General features: G+C 41.5%; 1 protein-coding gene across 6 annotated transcripts in view; it reads right to left on the bottom strand.

Moving 5' to 3' along the window:
* The window catches only part of BABAM2 (BRISC and BRCA1 A complex member 2), a 450,161-nt gene that overhangs the window by 40,086 nt on the left and 391,921 nt on the right, over nt 1–18,154 (bottom strand). The gene's annotated exons all lie outside the window — the stretch shown is intronic.

Below are 18,154 nucleotides of genomic sequence, written 5' to 3'. Positions count from 1 at the left end.
CACAGAAGCTTAGGGAAGTAAGCCTGGGTGCCTGCAACCAGGTGATGCCCTCCTCTAGCACTTCCCTGGATCACTATTCCATAGCAGAATTCTCTTTATATCTGTTTTAAGTGTCTATTATAGCATAAACTCCTCAGGGGTTGGGGCACTGCCTTCCACATCTATAATTTGATGGAGGAATCGGAACAGAGGCTGTTTTTCAAGAATGTATTTAGAAAAAAAGGTAAAGAGTGCAGGTGATAATCTTTCTGCTTTATAGGATATATGGCAACCAGACTACCAGGAAAAATGAAGCTATCACTCTACTTCCAATCAAACAGTGAATTGTGATACTCAGCAGTTTCCATTTTTTCCATATGCATTGCCACATATATTTATATCTCCTAAATCAGTGGGAGTTCCTTAATGGAATGCATCAGGGCCTAATCTGAGCACTAAATATGTCTGCTGTGACAGTATAGGCTAATTCTAATCCTTGCTGTTAACATGTGTTAAAGCTTTATCTTTTCATTTTGGGGTTCTTTAACTCCATTTTTAAAAGTAAAATGACTTGTTATTAGTTGAGGCAAATCATCATTAAAAACACAGACTGTTTCAATAGCACATTCATAAAGGTATATAATGTACGTGTGTGTGAATGTTATCCACCTCTAGGAAAAAGAATAGGAACAGTATAAAAATAACAAGAAAAACAAGTACAGAATTTTCTAGATTGACAGAGTACCTTTACACACTGTATCTAATTTGTTACTTAGAACTCCATGACGGAGACATTATCTTCAACATTGGCATTTAACAGGTGGGCAAACCTAAGGCTCTAGGAGGTTTATTAACTTTCTCATGTCACAGCTAGGCAGAGGCAAGACTCAAATCTAGTCCCATGATTCAAATCAGCCTCCATGGGGCTCTTACTATGCCCCACATTGCCTTCTGCTCCAAAGGACACTGGCTTGATCTGCTTACGACTCATCCATTATGCCACAATTTAGGAAGCTAAAGCTGTCATTGTGAAGGGTGTATAAGGTTCATCTTTGAAGATATATTTAAAAATACATACCAGATAATTAGGCCAGGCACAGTGGCTCATGCCTGTAATCCTGGCACTTCGGGAGGTGGAGGTGGGTGGATCACCTAAGGTCAGGAGTTCAAGACCAGCCTGACCAACATGGTGAAACCCCATCTCTACTAAAAACACAAAAATTAGCCAGGCATGGTGCTGAGCACCTGTAATTCCAGCTACTCAGGAGGCTGAGGTGGGAGAACCACTTGAGGCGAAGGTTGCAGTGAGCTGAGATTGCGCCATTGCACTCCAGCCTGGGAAACAGAGCAAGACTCCGTCTCAAAAATAAAGAAAGAAACAGAAGTACATACTAGATAATTATACATCTATCACTATTCCAGTCTGGGGTCACATTCAACTTGGACTAGGTCCTATCAGCACTCAATGTGATTTCTTGAAGGAAAACTTAGGTCTGCATCAGACTTCTAAAGAGAAGCCAAAAAACCCCCAAGAATCAAAAAACTATCCCGTTGGGAGGGCCTCTTAGACCTCTGAGTACACTGACTCTGATGATGTCTGACTCAGTGCCGTAGGGGGTTTCTACAGATGAATCACACGACAACCAAAGAAAAGGGCACGATTTTGAATGTCCATTCTTTGGTCACATTTTTCAAGCACAATAGGGCAGTCTGAATGTGTCTACTGGTGCCAAAGCAGAGATTTCATAATAGATAGGAACAATATAAAATATGAAAAAGATGGACTCAAATGAAAAATAATCAAATTCGGAAATCGCTTTTGAGTCCCTCCATTTTGCAAAGCATGATCTGTAACATCTTCAGTCACTGCACAAATATTGGTTTCTAAAATTAACTTTATATATTTTCTCATCACTACTTCAATTTCTTCTGATTAATTTGTATGTATGTATGCATGTATGTATGTACCTATGTATTTTTTAGACAGAGTCTCACTCTGTCACCCAGGCTGGATGGAGTGCAGTGATGTAATCTCACTTAACTGCAATCTCCCTCCCAGGTTTAAGCAATTCTCGTGATAATCCCAGCCGTTTGGGAAGCCAAGGAGGGCAGATCACCTGAGGTCAGGAGTTCAAGACCAGCCTGGCCAACATAGTGAAACCTCAACTGTACTAAAAATACAAAAAATTAGCTGGACATGGTGGCATGGACCTGTAATCCCAGCTACTTGGGAGGCTGAGACAGGAGAATCTCTTGAACCCGGGAGGCGGAGGTTGCAGTGAGCCAAGATTGCACCACTCCAGCCTGGGCAACAAGAGTGAACTCTGTCCACCCCGCCAAAAAATAAGAAAAAATAAAGGGTATCTGAATATACTTTGACTTCAGTTGTTTGATGTTATGCACACTTTTGCAAATATAAAACAAGATCTAGATTAAGCTCCAAAGCAATCATTACTAGCAGACAAGTACCATGTAAGCTTCCTTACAAGACAGCAACAATTTTAAACAGTAGAACTCAATGACAATAATTTATAAATGTAAAGCAAATACACTCATCACTCAGTATCCAAAGCAATGCAGATAATACCACAGGCTATGTGATTTCCAAGCTACTGGCTTCTCTGGGCTTTGGAACGTCTTCTATCTTTCGTTCTGTAGAAAATGAGCTGCTGGTATCAGCATTTTAATATGCTAAAAAATGATTTTTTCCCACCTATTTTGGAACCATCTTCTTTGACCCCCTAAATGCCCAAATAGCATCAGAAATAATTCAAAATGCAAAGGCAATTTATCTACCTGGGCAAGTGAGTTGCTCTGATTTTGTAAAAATGGCAGCAAGCTAATGTTGATATGTACCATGGTCCCCAAAAAGCACTGATTACATGATTATTTCTCCATGGAGATTTGTCTAAAAAAGTGTAATTGTAGCCAATATTAAAATTTGAATACTTTCTCGGTGAACACAGTAAATATATTATTAAGGGAGCAGGAATGGTCAGAGAACTTCAGAGATAAAATTGGTAATTCACATGTGAGAAAATAAAATTTTAAAAATAAAAATATCTGGCTTCATTCAACTAAGTTGTAGCCTGTCTATATCAGTCAATGATCAACGAAACAATGGCTTATTTATGAAAACGTTCTGTGCATAAGAATGAGTTAATAAAATATTTTTGAGAAATACTTTGCATATTTCTGACAAGAATGATTTGAATGGTACAACTCAGTCAAGATTAAAAAAATTAAAACTTGCTTTCCTTGTCACCAAATGTTTCTGTCACTTAACTTTTGCCTATGGGTTAAGTCATGATTTTCTGATGCATAGTTAAATAATGACTTTAGGACTTCCACCAGCTAACCTGCTCTGAAGGAACCTCCCAAATTCCAAGGATTTTGGGCTCATAGTTTCAGCTATATCAAAATTGAACACTTTAACCATTTGCTTTCTCTTTTTTTGAGATGGAGTCTTCCTCCATCACCTGGGCTGGAGTGCAGTGGTACGACCTTGGCTTGCTGCAAACTCTGCCTCCTGGGAGGTTCTCCTGCCTCAGCCTCCTGGGTAGCTGGGATTACAGGCACCCGGCACTATGCCCAGCTATTTTTTTGTATTTTTAGTGGAGACAGAGTTTTACCATGTTGGCCAGGCTGGTCTCGAACTCCTGACCTCGTGATTTCCTCACCTTGGCCTCCCAAAGCGTTGGGATTACAGGCATGAGTCACTGCACCCAGCCACCATTTGCTTTCTTAGAACCTACAGGCTCAGGTTTGATTCTTAGAGCAGAATCATCCCATTTGATTCAGTTACTTATTATCAGTATTATTTTGACAACAGCTTCCTATTTCCTTTTTCCTGTATGCAGAGACTTGGTCGGCTCTTCATCTAAAAAGGGGATGGTTTGATCTTGTTTAGTAGAATTTCAATAACCATTTCCTTCTTCTCCCCCACCCCCCCAACCCCCCGTTTTTTTTCTTTTAGAGATAAGGGTCTTGCCACATTGTCCAGGCTGGTCTCAAACTGCGGGCCTCAAGTGATGCTCCCTCCCCGGCCTCCCAAAGTGTTGGGATTACAGGCATGAGTCACTGCACCTGGTCTCAATAACTATTTGTGAAGCATTATTTTCTTCAAGAACTCGTTGAAACAAGTCACACCAAATGCTTCTTAATTCTGCACAAACCAGGCTGTTCACAGGATGCATTCACAGGGCTCCGAAGCCCTGAGGGAAGGGAGGAAGATGTGAGCTCTGCAACAGCTGCCTCACTCTGGACAGTCCTTGCAGTGATGGGTTCTGTGGGTTACAGTCCCAGAACTTGTGGTGCTCTCCAGACAACAGCCAACCATGCAGCTTTGGGGGAAGAATGCACTGATAAACTATGCTGCCTCTCTGTGAACGCTGGTGAGGTCCAAGTAGTGGCTGCAGTTCTACCTTCCCAAGCAAACATGCTTACCTGCCCCTAAATGCTCATCTTTTCACTAGTAGACGACTCCAGTAAGGTGGTCTCTCAGTTCATAAGACTTTCTAGAAACTTCTCACTTCTCCAAAAACCTCAACAATGGAAAAATGAATAGCAAAAATAAATGCCTTACCATGCATCTGATTCCCAGGATAGCCTATCAGACAGTCAACATTTCAGGCATAGTTCTAACAAGTTTAATTACAAAATTTTTCCAGAAAAAAACAAAATGTATCCAATTATGGCAAGATGAGGACCAGGCTCATTAACAGCAAGTAGTCATAATTCACAGTCTAACACAGAAGAATATAACAAATACAAGCAGGGTTAGGAGGGCTAAAAGAATCCCAGTCTGGCCATTTAGTGTAGGAACAAAAAGCTCTGTACATCACAGTTGTCCCTTACACTATCACCACGTAGTAAATGATATTCACTCCCAATCTTGGTATCGGTGGCATACAGTTGTGGTTGCCTTCCTAACACCCATTCTTCATTCTTCTTTCTTATGGGCAGAGCCTTCCTCTCGTCCCAGAGTCTGACAGTGCTGGATATCACTCTTTTAGCCTTCCATAAACCAAGACGCGGAAATGTGACTCGGTCCTGCCGATAGGCCCCGGGGGGAAGTGGGCTATGGGTCTTTTGAGAAATATTTTCCTCTCTGATTAAACACACGTGTAAGGAGAAGCCCCCATCTCATTCTTCCCTTAGAGCTGATCATGTGAGGTCTTGAGGCTTGGTGTTGAGTCGCCCATCTTGTGACCATGAGGGAAGGTCAGCCTGTCATCATTGTGTGGCTGGATTCACCATCCCTGAACTACCCAGCTCTGCACTTCTTGTTATGTGAGATGATTACAAATCTTTATTATTAAACCTCTTGTAATTTGGGTCTTCTAATACTTGCAGTCAAAGGTATCTAAGGAAATGTTATTTTCTGAAGCTTCTGTGCAAGAAGGCAAGATAATTAATTATATAATCGATTTCAGAAATATTTCCACCAAGCATGGTTAACAAAGCCTTCAAGGAGCATAAATAGGAAAGTTTTAGTTGTCTGGAAAATTCAGCTTTGCGGGACAGTTCGATCCTTGAAAATGCCAAACAAATGAGGGGTTAACCATAATTGCTTCCCTGGGAGTCACATCATCAAATATTTTCATCATTATTCACAAGTTGGCCATTATTTCATTTCTTCAAACCTTCCACACTATATATTTCTGTGCTTCCCCCCATGTTTTTGGGTCAGCAGGGAGGATACTCACAGATTCACTTTGTGGTGGTTATGGTTATATTCCCATTTCTAGGCCTCTCAGGACATTCCAGTTCCTCGAAGCCTCGTTAGGAAATGTTTTAAACCCTTGTTGAATTGCTGTAAAGTCACACTCCGACGAGGATTCCATTTGAGGCTGATTCTTCCTGAGAGCCATCTGTACATTTTTCATTCCCAGGCTACCCCCACCAGCAATGTGGGAAGCCTGCCCTATATTTACTGACCAACCCCAATATTACTACCTACACACTAAACCTTTGAGACCTGTGGATTCCAACCACTGGAAAATTAACACTGCATATCCAAAATACTCACTGCAAGAAATAGAAAAGTAACATTTTCCAATTCAGAAGTATCTATTTAAGGTATCTCCATTTATCACTGCCTTTCATTTAAGTGACAAGAAAGACTAAATATTAACCAGATTTTGTTAAATGGGTTTGACTTTTCACTGGTTTAAACTGTTTGTTATATAATCAAGTAAACAAATTATCTTTGTTTTGTTTGTTTGTTTGTTTGTTTTTTGAGATAGAGTTCGCGTTTGTTGCCCAGGGTAGAGTGCAATGGCACAATCTTGGCTCATTGCAACCTCCACCTCCTGGGTTCAAGTGATTCTTCTGCTCAAGTAGCTGGCATTACAGGTGTCCACCACCACATCTAGCTAATTTTTTGTATTTTAAGTAGAGACGGGGTTACACTGTGTTGGCCAGGCTGGTCTTGAACTCTTGACCTCGGGTGGTCCATCCATCTTGGCCTCCCAAAGTGCTGGGATTATAGGCATAAGCCACCATGCCTGGCCTATCTTTGGGGTTTCAATATTACCAAACTGAAGCTTGCAGTTTCTTAGATTTTTCTGCATATGCTAAAAAATCCTATTATGGAAAGAGCCTGCATGGTATGCCCTTGAAGTCAGATACAGAGAGTTCAAATCTTGGCCACACCATTAATTAGTGGTGACATCACAGGCAAAATATTTCACCTCTTTGAATCCCGATTTTCTCATCTGTAGAATGAGAATAATAATTTATATCTCATAGTGTTTTTTGAAAGGATTAAATAAAAACCAAACAGTTACTCAGTATAAGTGCTCATTTCTTTTCCCTATCACCCTTTTTTAAAGTGTTTCTTTTTCCATCTAGCTTTATACACTGTTCTGTATATGTGAAATTTCTGATAACTACAGCATACATTTCAGGTTCTTAAATTCTAATTATTTTGATATAAATCTTTCTAAACTTCACATCTCAGTAAATATCATATGCTGAAAATAAATTAGCCTTTTTTGGAAGACAGAGAACACATGAAAAGTTATACACAATGGCCTAAGTGTTGAGGAAGATTGAGCTTACTATTTCACAAATACCTCCTACCTAAGAGCTCATATTCCCTAAACCTCACTTCTGAAAATGCACCTAAGTAATTTTAATTCACCTCCCCACATAGGAATCACTGCAGAGAGCTGTGAGGTCCCCAAGTGGAGGGGCTGTGAATTAGTTATTTTAGTATTCCTAGCACTTAGTAGAGTGTATGACACATGAGAAACACTCAGCCTGCTGAACTGAAGTAAAGGCTCATATGAAAGACATGCAAATTAAAACCTCAATGAACTTCTACCCATACCCATTAGATTGACAAACATTTAAAAACTGGAAAATACCCAAGTGTTGTCAAAGCTATGGAACACTGGAAATTCCCATTCCCTGATGATGACGATATAAATTGCTAAAACTCTTGTATAATAAAAGTAAAGGTGTACATACTCCACGACACAGCAATTCTACTCCTAAGGAACTACCGCATGTGCATAAGATCACAGGAGAAGGCCTGATGTGGTACCACCTGTGTTAACAAAAACTGGAAACATCTTAAATGTCTGTCAGCTGGACACTGGATAAATACATCGCACATATTCTTTCACAGGAATACCTTACAGCAGTTTAAATGAATGAGCTAGGGCTACGTGTATCAACCTAGTTGAATCTCCAAGACCTAATGTTCAGTGCAAAAAGCAAGTTACAGATGAACACTGTTCAGTACGTACTAACAAGGTACAAAAATGTGCACACATTACATACTATTTAGGAATGTCTAGTAATGAAAGCATAAAAACATACATGGGAAAGATGTACACCAAATTAAGGGTAGTGGTTACCTCTGTGGGTTGGGAAAAGGGAGTGAAGGATGGGGATACGTCTTGTGGGGGGCACTCAAGGTACTTCATCTGAATTGACAGCGTGCTATTGCTTTTTCTTTTTCTTTTCTTTTTTTTTTTTTTTTTTGAGACAGAGTCTCTCTGTCACCCAGGCTGAGGTACAGCGGCATGATCTTGGCTCACTGCAACCTCCGCCTCCTGGGTTCAAGTCAGGTTCAAGTGGTAGGATTACAGGCGTGAGCCACTGTGCCTGGCTTGACAGTGTGCTATTTCTTTAAAAAAGAAACGGCCAAGTGTGGGTGGCTCATGCCTGTAATCCCAGCACTTTGGGAAGCTGAGGCAGGTGGATCATGATATCAGGAGTTCGAGACCATCCTGGTTAACATATGGTGAAACCCCATCTCTACCAAAAATACAAAAATTAGCTGGGTATGGCGGTATGCACCTGCAGAGTCCCAGCTACTTGGAAGGCTGAGGCAGGGGAATTGCTTGAACCTGGAAGGCAGAGGCTACACTGGGCTGAGATCACACCATTGCACTCCAGCCTGGGTGACAGAGTGAGACTCCGTCTCAAGAAAAAAAAAAGTCAGAAGGGATTACAACAAAGTATGAAGATTTGATTAAGGTGGGTACATGGGTATTTGTTTTCATAGTCTTTATAAACATATGTAAGCTTTAAATAGTTATAATTTTAAAAAGGTTAAAAAGCAAGACATTAATATTCATAGAAGCAGAAATCAGTATGATTCCATTTACACAAAGTTCAAAAATAGAAAAAATGAATGATATATTTTTATGGATATATACTAGGTGGTAAAGCTATTGAAAAAATCAAGGGGGCAATTAACATAAAGTTCAGGGTAGTGGTTCCTTCTGAGAGAGACACCCATAGGATGTCTATGATACTGGCACTATTAAGTTTGGTGGTGTTTTATGAGTTTTTAAAGTGTGCGGGTATATTTTATATAATCATGTGTGTGCGTGCATATGTATGTGTGTGTATAAACAGATAAATATTACTTTAAAAATGGGGGCATTTATAAAAAGAAAAACTAAGAGGGTCAGGAAAACGGAATAGTCTTCAGAACACACACACACACACACACACACACACACACACACACACCACAGTAGGTAGAGTGCCAGGAATAATGAGGGTGTCCATGCCCTTGAGCTCATGGTCTGGAAAAGGAGACCTGGCAAGTTCAATAAGCAACTTCAGCTGAGCATGCTAAGACAATATAGGAGGCATATACGTGGTGTCATGCAGGGAGAAGGGCAGCTGAAGAAGAGATGGACTTTGAGTTGGTTCTAGAAGGTTACAAGATGAATCAGAATTGGAGTCTGGGGAATATCTCATAGAAAGGAAAAGACTCAATAAAGCATTTGATACTGTGTAAACATAATTCTCCACTTTTTATTTTGCTCTTTTGCTATCATATATTCAATGTAGAAAAGCCATAACCTATCCCAGCACTTTGGGAAGCCAAGGTGAGTGGATCACCTGAGGTCAGGAGTTCAAGATCAGCCTGACCAACATGGTGAAACCCTGTCTCTACTAAAAATATGAAAATTAGCTCGCCATGGTGGTGGGTGCCTGTAATCCCAGCTACTCGGAGGCTGAGGCATGAAAATTGCTTGAACCTGGGAGGTGGAGGTTACAGTGGGCTGAGATCATGGCACTGCACTCCAGCCTGGGCGATAGAGTGAGACTATCTCAAAAGAAGAAAGAAAAAAAGAAAAGCCATAACCTGTCCTATCTTACCAGTATTTCCCACTACTCTCCTGACCTTTGTATCTGTGAACAGAAATAGGTGACACAAAGATGAAGGAAGCAGATGCTGGTATCAGGAAGCTCACAGTCAAGTCCTTCTCCCTGTCTGGACAGTGTCCCTTGTTTTTCTGGGTTTATCTGGTTTTACTCTCATCAAAGTTCAGATGATCAGAAATGTCTCTTCTCTGGAACTCTGCATGCTTCCAACCTGTGCTCCCAAGCAGGGCTCACTCAAGGTGAATCCGCATCAGGACAAAAAAAAAAGCCTATCAGTGGCTGAGGCTGGGATGAAGGGGTCCCCAAAGTAGGAACCCCTCTGTCCCTCTGCTTCATCCACTCCCTCATCCATCACACACTGAGTGAGCAGATTCTCTGTTCCAGGCCCCATGCTGGAACTGAGGGTCCACATTTCCTGGAGAGGGGCCGGGTGTGAGCTGTGCCCCTGCTGCCTGCTATGCCATCTGGGTTCTGTGCCCTCTGGATATGCCTCCTACTTGGATCCTGGCCCCTTTGCTGCTCTGAGATTCTCATTTCCTCAGGCCAGGCTCTGTGTTCATTCCTTTCAACCTGTTCTTACTTCCAACTCTGTGATGCAGTCCAAGCCCCGCCTTCTTCCAGGAAGCCTTCCTTGCATGCTCCATCACTCAGTGATTTCTCCAGCCTCCATGTCCACATAATCCACCTCTCAGCTGGACTATTGACAATTTCAGCATATTTATCTTTATGTTAGATCCCCACATGTGTGCCACTGGGGTAGACACCCGGTAGGTAGTGGATGTATATTTAGTGACTGGCGTTGACTAGTGAGGAAATGGTAACTGCACTAGAAATGTCCAAAGAAACATGCTTTTATGAGATACAGAAAGAAATCGAGCAAGAGAAAACACCATAAATAGCATTTAGTACTGTTTTAACTTCTATTTTTAAAAGAATTGAGTCACAATAAATAAACTCCTGGCCTGGGAGGATTAAAAAAGAAATCTGGCTAAATTAAGGAAGAGTTTGATTAAAAGAATCCTTAAATAAATTACAATGTATTCAAATGCAAAATAGTTAGCACTTAAAAATTGGGCAAAGTCTTGAAAAAGTCAGAAGATTATAATTTCAAAGAATTCACGGACAATGTACTAAATGTAAATGATAAGAAGGAAAAGGGCAAATGAGGTGTCTGTGGTTAAAGTAAGGGGTCAGTTTAAATTCCTGTCTTGAAAAATTAGAACAAAGCAGCTAGATACAAATTTGGGAATACTGTGACTACCCAATGTGAAGGATGACTAATATGGCTTCAGGAAGAAAAAAAAAGTTCCTCAAACGAATCTAACTTTTTTCCCTAAAGGATCTAGCTATGACCTTTATATTCTAGAGAAAATAACATGTATCCAAATTGACAAACATTCCCTGAGCATCTACCCTGGTCAGCTCTAGGGAAACCCAGCTGAGTAAGGCCAAGTCCTCCTCCCCACAATGCCAGCATGTTCTCAACTCACTGTTCTCAGGAAGGGATGTGAGGATGAAGGCTGTAACAGAGGAGTTGACTCCCACATGGTAAGGGGCAAAGATACTCCATTGAAGGGCTGCTAGGAGGCTTACTAGATGAGATGGCTTTGGGCAGGGCCTTGAAAAACAACTAGGCGGGTGTTGAACAATGAGAACACATGGACACAGGGAGGGGAGCACTACACACTGGGGTCCGTTGGGGGGAAATGGGGGAGGGGCGGGGGGGTGGGAAGGTGGGAAGAGATAGCATGGGGAGAAATGACAGATACAGGTGAGGGGACGGAAGGCAGCAAACCACACTGCCATGTGTGTACCTATGCAACAATCTTGCATGTTCATCACATGTACCCCAAAACCTAAAATGCAATAAAAAAAAAAAAAACCAGAAGAAAAAAAAAAAAAGAAAAACAACTAGGATTTGGAGAGGCAGTGGTAGTGGGAAGACTATGGCTGGGAAGGGAGGGAGAGAGGCAAGATAATCCGGGCAGAGGGAAAAGTGTTGAACATTCCCCAGTGCGGGAATGTGGCAGATCTGGGTAGATTGAATACAGGCTAAAGGACAGAAGCTAGAGCAGAGGAGCCCTGGATAAAGCTGTCAAACTGTGGAGTGTTCTGAAGACATAGCGAAGGGCTGTGAATATATTTCTATGAGCAGTGTTGCCCTTGAACATTTCTAGGAAAAAAAGCCCACACCACTCATTCCAGTGTGGCAGACATTTTCCTATAATACCCCCAGCATGGTACAATTCCTCTAGAATAGAGAATGCTTTGGAAAGTATAATGTACAAATCAAAAATACGTTATTATTTATTATTAGAAGGATGTGATTATTTACTTCTCAGTACAGGAACCAATTCCTCTTTACAAAACATCTCCTAAGACTTATCAGCCAGGTGTGGTGGCTCATGCCTGTAATCCTAGCACTTTGGGAAGCCGAGGTGGTAGGATCATGTTCAAGGGAGACTCTGAGTGGAAGTCTTGATAATGGACTTCCTGTGTAAAAAATCCAGAGTCAGGCCTGAAGTTTGGGATCGGGTGTAAGACTGGCACAGGCCACAGTTTAAATCAAACATCTGGCAAAGGCATTACATGTTTCCTCATGGTTAGAAGTTCTGGTTACCATGCCATTCCCCCATGCAGAAACCTTCATTAGCCTATTTTTATTTCTACATTATCCTTTCCAAGCAGTTTCCATGCTGTATTTATACCGTGCAGGGATATTACAATTATAGGAAAATGTCCGACCCACTAGAATGAGTGGAATGGGGATATTTTCCCAAGAAATGTTAAAAAGTAAGCCACTGAGTCTGCGAGATGGGTGGGGAATGGCTTATCTGGGTGAAGTCGACTGCTGAGTGAGGAAGGCAGTAGTGCTCTGGAGATGGGTGTGCCTCTTTCCCCATTCCTAAGACTGGAAAACCTCTAAGCTCAGCGTTGGAAATGAAGCAGGTAAAGCACGCTGTACACTGTCTGGCACACAGAAAGTGCCCGAAAAACAAAGCCTGCAACCTAAAGGAACGTAGGGTTGGGAGAATGGGATACTGGGAAGAAAATGGTGTTTGGAATTTGACAGATCTGGGCTTGATTCCTCCTTTGCCAGTTGCTACCTGGGTGACCTCAGGCAATTGACTAAACTCTCTGAGTCTAGGTTTTCTCATCTTTAAAATGGGATAATACCTACCTTGCAAGGCTGTTGGATGGTTTACATGACATAATGAGTATATGTGCAGAACACTTGGCACATAGCAAGTCTTCATAAGTGATACCTATTATTACTCACTTTTCTCTTAGAAGCAATTAAAACAAACAAACCTGACTCTATATAATTTCTTTTCTACCCTGATTTCCAGCTGAGAAAATACAACCAAGCTTTCAAAACAACTTTCAAAACAAGTTGAAAATTTAGCCTTCACCTTAGTTTTGTCCACCTCTTTATTTGAGATAAATTCAGAGTCCTTTGGAACTCTTAATTCTACAATCTTCTTCCATCAAATAAAAAAATGTAACTCTAGAGAATCTATGCTCAAAGGGGGCCCTGTAGCCAAACCAGATCACATATCAGAAAAAGTTCTGAACAGAGAGGAGGCTTGATGAAAGCTTGGTCAAACAGTTTTCTTTTGGGCTTTGATTATGAAATATTCTCCCAATTCTCATAGGTGCTTTAAGATAAAGACTTTTTCTTTTTTGCTAACGAATTTATTTGTGAGTGGTTTTTTTTTTTTTTTTTTTTATAAAAAAGACCAGCAGGCCTGGTGTGGTGGCTCACGCCTGTAATCCCAGCACTTTGGGAGGCCCAGGTGGGTGGATCACCTGAGGTCAGGAGTTCGAGACCAGTCTGGCCAACGTAGTAAAACCCCATCTCTACTAAAAATACAAAAATTAGCCAAGTATGGTGGTGTGTGCCTTTAATCCCAGCTACTTGGGAGGCTGAGGCAGGAGAATGGCTTGAACCCGGGAGGTGGAGGTTGCAGTGAGCCAAGATTGCGCTGCTGTACTCCAGCCAGGGTGACAGAGCGAGACTCCATCTCAAACAAACAAACAAAAAAAAAACAAAAACAAAAACAAAAAAATAGAAAAAAAGACCAGCAATATAATCAATCTTTGTGTATTTAAGAAGATTGGCCTGTGAATTATCCAGGTTTTTGTTTTCTTTTGTTGTTATTGTTTTTTGACTAGCTCCTTGGTCATTACTCCTTCTATGAGCATGGGTGGGAGAGGCAGCAGGGGAATGGAAATTAATGTTCCTCTTTGATGGCAATTCCGATTAGAAATTTCATTTGAGATAAAGGTATGATTGCTGCCTGAAATACTGTTTTTAAATTGTCATATTATTCTGAAATTTAACTAACTCAAAGAGAATAAACCGTGCAATCATAAGGTGATCATGTTGAGGCTAGCCCTTGACTTGGATGACTTGCCTGACTTGTACTTAAAGGAATAAGATACTTTTCAATCAGAGGTATTGAATCATTGTTAATCCTAAGAAAAGCAAGCATATTCACACTCAGCAAACCATTTCTGACAGCTGTGCCTTCCAGATAACTGAAAGCTCTAAAACTTTTATTTTTCATTGTTTATGATAAAAAATCTTTATAAAGTAGATCTCACATTTACTTCTCCGCTATCCCTTTCTAAATGACTCAAAGTCAAACTTATTAATATCAATACTTATAGAGTGGGCCATGCAATTGTGACATCAAGGCCTATGTATGTCATGCCAGCCCCTAAGCTAAGTGTGTCCTCTATTTGCAGTTTCTTGGTTCCCTTCACACCTACCTCCTGGGCACAGGCTATTAGGTTACTTTTCTCGTATTCTTACAATGCTAGTGTATTTTTGTACCACAGACCTTCTCTGGGAAGTTAAACTGCAAAGAACCTGAAACAAACTAACAAATAAACAAACAAAATACAGAATGTTCCAAGGGACTTGGGAACTAGCCACCAAGGTTACTAGAAGGTGAGAGTCAGGCCTGAGAATGAAATACAGAGAAGTGGTGACCCTCTTGAGTTACTTCTTCCTGGCTACCTTCTGACAAGTGTACTTACAGGGTGTTCTGTAGCTACGTGAGACATTTACTTAAAAATCTCTGAGTCTTGTCATAACAGAGGATACATTTGCGAAAGCACAGCTCAGCAAGGAGCCCTGCAAATCAACTCTCCATTTAACAAATGAGGAGATTATGCTCTAGAGTGGTGAACTGCCTCAACTGCTTCAGCAGCTGCAGAGAGAAGCCCAGGGTCCAGAGAGCTACATCCACAGTACCAGGCCACTGTATTTAACACAGTACATCTCCCTGCAGGAACACGGTAACTACCACTACAATAGCTGTACGACTTTGGGTTACTGATTAATCTGTTTGAGAAATCTCTTACTACAGACAATCGTTAGGCATGGGGTTTTTAAAATCTTGTTTTTCATTCTAATAAATACTTTCTTAATGCTAAGAAAAAGGAGAAAAATCAGCATTTATTGAATACCTACAATGTGCTGGGCGCTTTCTGCCATATGATTCCACCTCGCCCCTTTCGAGGAGTAAGCCTGCCTGGAGCAAGCCGGAGACCTTGAAGCTGTGAGAAGATGTGGCCAGGATTCGACCCTGCCTGCTCGGTCTGGAGCCCATGCTCTTTCTGCAAGTGCTGTAAATGCGATTTGCCACTTGTTTCTGATGTGGAAGGAGCTTCTGCTTGGCTATTTTGAATCATCTACCATTTCAGCCAGGGGTTGCTATAGGCAAGCACATCTCTGGCTGTTGATCAAGAAAACTTAAATGTCTGAGAGACTGACGTACACAGTTGTACTCGACAGGAGGAAGAGTATGATGTCTGTCTTTCAGACCAAGTTAAGCTCAAGGGCACGATGATATCAAGACTTTTAAGAATTTTTATTTTTGATGTTTTCATGTCCTTGTTTTATTCCTTTTGGTTGGGAAAACATCCTACAATCACATCTACATGGTCTTAATGGCATCTGACACTGTTGCTCACTTCTGTCCTTCTCCCGTGGTTTCCATAACACTGTATTGATCTGCTACTTCTCTTCCTTTTAACATGTTTCCTGCCTCTTTTCTTCCATCTGCTTAGCACTCCCTCAATCCCAAAGCTCAGTGGAGGGACCCGTTAAGCCTGAAGGCTTGGTACGTCGGCGCTCCTTTTTCAGAAAGTCTCATGTAATATTAATCACCTTTGATGACTTCACAATCTCCATATCCTTCCCTGATTGCTCACCTCTGCTCCAGTCTGATAATTTCAGAGGCCTGGAGAATGTTATCATATAAACTTTATGGGTCCAATATGTATTGTCGGCCAGGCATGGTGGCTCACACCTGTAATCCCAGCACTTTGGGAGGCTGAGGTGAGCAGATCATCTGAGGTTGGGAGTTTGAGACCAACCTGACCAACATAGGGAAACCCTGTCTCTACGAAAAATATAAAAAATCAGTCAGGCGTGGTGTCGCATGCCTGTAATCCCAGCTACTCAGGAGGCTGAGGCAGGAGAATCACTTGAACCTGGCAGGCCGAGGTTGTGGTGAGCCAAGATCTTGCCATTGCACTGCAGCCTAGGCACAAGACTGAAATTCTATCTCAAAAAAAAAAAGAATGTATTGTCTCATTTGTATCTCCAAGATGGGCATACCACCTCATTTACAGACAAGAACACTGAAACTCAGGAACACAAAGCAGCTTATTTAGAATTAGGTGAAAGAGCTGGCCTTGAATTAAAGTCTTCAGATGTTAAATCCAGTGGCTCTGATGCCACTAGAATGTTCTGCTACCAACCGGGGAAGAATCATACTACATGTCTGAAATAAAAGTTACAACCTGCTCCCCATATGCCATCAGATTGGGTTTAATATTCTGCCAAACGCAAAACCTTTGAGTCACTTTGGGTGCTTTTCGTCCATCTCTGGAAAGGCTCCCATCCTGAAGATGACAGGATGCTGTCCTGCTGGGAGGGGACTGGTGGGGCCGGTGGGTCACATTTACTTCCACCATGGATAAACAGAAATGGGAATGTATATTTTTAAAAATACTGATCTATTGCATACAGCAAAATACACTTTTGGTTAATCCTAAGAACAATTGGTAAGGCTTCCCACACTTACCATTTTAGGTCAGCTCCAAATACCAATCAGTTCACACCAATTCACTAAACTTTGTCTGCCTCCAGGAATTGTCTTTCTATCTGTCCTACACATGGAGGCCAGTTTAATGACCTTAATTGTGCCCCTTGTCCTAGTCCACAGGTACTAGCCCAGGCCTCCTGGATAAAAATACAATCCTTGAACGCCAGTAGGGGCAGCTCTGGGGAGGCCTTGGTAGCCTTTCCTTCTGAGGTATAGTACAGCCCATCAAGTTCAGGTTAAAAGACTAGGGACTGAAGAGAGAAGCTGAAGTTCAGAGCATTTAAGGACAGATGAAAAATATCAGATTAGAAATAAAGAAGAACGGCAAGGGGCTTTAAAATGAAGTACCTTAACCCTGGTCACACTGCAGCAGAGCCTGATGTGGACTCAACAGCTAACCCCTTCTCATTCAGCCTGTCTGCTGCTCTTTGAATAAAACAGCTGCTCTCGCTGGCCCTGCCTTACTCATAACCCCTCACCAGCACTCTGTGATGGAAATCTCTTTGTTTCTGGAGGCCAAATGGCTCATTCTAGATAAATTACGATTGGTTCCATGGAAAAACAGGTTTGGTTCTTTACACATTCAACTTGCTAAGTCACCACTCGACCTTAGCTCATGGAAAAACTAAAGTGAAATCTGCAAAGTAGTGCCTGAGTAGGCACCAGCATGGATCAGGAGGAGGGATTTGTGAACCCCAGGTCTAGAGGAATATTTTACTAAGGAGTGTCATATTTTTATGTACACACACACACACATTTGTATCTAAATATATCTGTGTATGTGTGTATGTATTTGGTTTAAGGAGCAGAGCAGTTTAATACTTAAACAACAAAGTAAGAGCTTGTCTATCTGAAACTCAAAGAAGGTGACCATAAGCATTCTTGACCATGGGACTCTAGATCACTAAGAGTTAGATCAACTTTTAGCATAGCAAAGAATGACCCATGAGATTTTAACTACTTGAAAATCAGTTATGAGTCTTGGCACAGTGGCTCATACCTGTAACCCCAAACTTTGGGAGGCTGAGGCAGGAGGATTACTTGAGCCCAGGGAGTTTGAGACCAGCCTGGGCAACGTGGTGAGACCTCGTCTCTACAAAAAACAAAAAAAATGTACAAATGTGGTGGTGTGTGCCTGTAGTACCAGCTACTTGAGAGGCTGAGAGGAGAGAATTGCTTGAGTCCAGGAGGTCAAGGCTGCAGTGAGCTGTGTTCACACCACTGCGTCTAGCCTGGGCAATAGATCAAGACTCTGCCTCAAAAAAAAAAAAGAAAATTAGTTATGATTTGATATGAGAGTAGGACCAAATGCATTCTTGTAAGTCAAATAAGAAAGGGTATGTGAGTTTGTACATTTACTTAAAAAGCCTTTGAGTTGCCCTGCCTGCACTAACCCTTATGCTAAGGGATTT

The sequence above is a fragment of the Saimiri boliviensis genome, chromosome 1, assembly GCF_048565385.1.
Source record: "Saimiri boliviensis isolate mSaiBol1 chromosome 1, mSaiBol1.pri, whole genome shotgun sequence".
In the NCBI taxonomy this organism is placed as follows: domain Eukaryota; kingdom Metazoa; phylum Chordata; class Mammalia; order Primates; family Cebidae; genus Saimiri; species Saimiri boliviensis.
Note: the sequence above shows the minus strand (reverse complement) of the source record. Positions and strands in the feature narration are given on the sequence as shown.